Source organism: Arachis stenosperma, chromosome 9, assembly GCF_014773155.1.
Source record: "Arachis stenosperma cultivar V10309 chromosome 9, arast.V10309.gnm1.PFL2, whole genome shotgun sequence".
NCBI classification, from domain to species: Eukaryota; Viridiplantae; Streptophyta; class Magnoliopsida; order Fabales; family Fabaceae; genus Arachis; species Arachis stenosperma.
In genome coordinates, this window is record NC_080385.1 from 74,002,574 (window position 1) to 74,004,741 (window position 2,168).

The 2,168-nt window shown below is 30.9% G+C and overlaps 1 non-coding gene across 1 annotated transcript; it reads right to left on the bottom strand.

Annotated features, from left to right (window-relative positions):
- Positions 1–1,725: 1,725 nt before the first annotated feature.
- LOC130953430 (small nucleolar RNA R71) lies at positions 1,726–1,829 on the bottom strand. Its single transcript, XR_009075600.1, has one exon. It is a non-coding gene; the product is annotated as a small nucleolar RNA R71 (small nucleolar RNA).
- Positions 1,830–2,168: the final 339 nt, after the last annotated feature.

The window sequence follows — 2,168 nt, forward strand, 5'->3', positions numbered from 1 at the left end:
TCTTCTTGTTTTGTGTTGTTTGTTGTTTTTCATATGCATTTTTCGTTTGTTAGAGTCCATGCATTAAAGATTTCTAAGTTTGGTGTCTTGCATGTTTTCTTTGCATCAAAAAATTTTTCAAAAATATGTTCTTGATGTTCATCATGATCTTCAAAGTGTTCTTGGTGTTCATCTTGACATTCATAAGGTTCTTGCATGCATCTTGTGTTTTGATCCAAAATTTTCAAGTTTTGGGTCATTTTTGTGTTTTTTTCTTTCATTATTAAAAATTCAAAAATCAAAAAATTATCTTTTCCTTATTTCTCTCCTAATTTTCGAAAATTTGAGTTGACTTAGTCAAAAAATTTTTAAAATTAGTTGTTTCTCATGAGTCAAGTCAAATTTTCAAATTTTAAAAATCTTATCTTTTCAAAATCTTTTTCAAAAAATCATATCTTTTCCATTTTTTTCTTTTTTTTTTCGAAAAAATTCAAAAACCTTTTTCAAAATATTTTAAAAATTTTTTTCTTATCTTTATATCAAATTTTCGAAAACTCACTAATAATTAATGTAATTGATTCAAAAATTTGAAGTTTGTTACTTTCTTGTTAAGAAAGGTTCAATCTTTAAGTTCTAGAATCTTATCTTGTAGTTTCTTGTTAGTGAAGTAAGTAATTGTAGATTTAAAAATTAAAATCTTTTTTATCTTTTCTTATCTTATCTTTTTATCATATCCTTTTCAAAATTTTATCTTTTTCAAAAATTTGATTTTAAAAATATCTTATCTAACTTCTTATCTTCTTATCTTTTTTAAAATTTGATTTTAATATCTTTTTCAGCTAACTATTTGACTTTTTGTTTGTTTCTTATCTTTTTCAAAACCACCTAACTACTTTTCCCTCTCTGATTTTCGAAAATATCTCACCTCTTTTTCAAAAATTCTTTTTGTTCTAAATTTTAATTTTAATTATATTTTATCTTTAATTTTCGAAAATTACTAACCCCTTTTTAAAATTATTTTCGAAATTCTTCCTCTCTTTTCTTATTCTATTCAATTATTTAATTACTAACACTTCTCTTCACCTCTCTCCATCTAAATATCTGAATCCCCTCTTCTACATTCTTCCCCCTTTCTTCTTCTACTAACATAAAGGAATCTATATACTGTGACATAGAGGATTCCTCTTCTTTTCTTGTTTTCTTCTCTTTCATATGAGCAGGAACAAGGAAAAAGGCACTCTTATTGAAATTGATCCAGAACCTGAAAGGACTCTGAAGAGAAAATTAAGAGAAGCTAAGTTACAACAATCTAAAGGTAACCTTTCAGAAATATTAGAACAAGAGAAGGAGATGGCAGCCGAAAATAATAATAATGCAAGGAGAATGCTTGGTGACTTCACAAAGCCAACGTCCAAATTTGATGGAAGAAGCATCTCCATTCCTGCCATTGGAGCCAATAATTTTGAGCTTAAGCCTCAACTAGTTGCTTTAATGCAACAGAACTGCAAGTTTTATGGACTTCCATCTGAAGATCCTTACCAGTTTTTAACTGAGTTCTTGCAGATTTGTGAGACTGTTAAGACGAATAGAGTTGATCCTGAAGTCTACAGACTCATGCTTTTCCCTTTTGCTGTAAGAGACAGAGCTAGAATATGGTTGGATTCACAACCTAAGGATAGCCTGGACTCTTGGGATAAGCTGGTCACAGCCTTCTTGGATAAATTCTTTCCTCCTCAAAAGCTGAGCAAGCTTAGAGTGGATGTTCAGACCTTCAAACAAAAAGATGGTGAATCCCTCTATGAAGCTTGGGAAAGATATAAGCAGCTGACCAAAAGATGTCCATCTGACATGTTTTCAGAATGGACCATATTAGATATATTCTATTATGGCCTATTTGAATTTTCGAAAATGTCATTGGACCATTCTGCAGGTGGATCAATTCACCTAAAGAAAACACCTGCAGAAGCTCAAGAACTCATTGACATGGTTGCAAATAACCAATTTATGTACACTTCTGAGAGGAATTCCGTGAATAATGAGACACCTTAGAGGAAGGGAGTTCTTGAGATTGATGCTCTGAATGCCATATTGGCTCAGAACAAAGTGTTGACTCAGCAAGTCAACATGATCTCTCAAAGTCTGAATGGATGGCAAAATGCATCCAACAGTACTAAAGAGGCAGCTTCTGA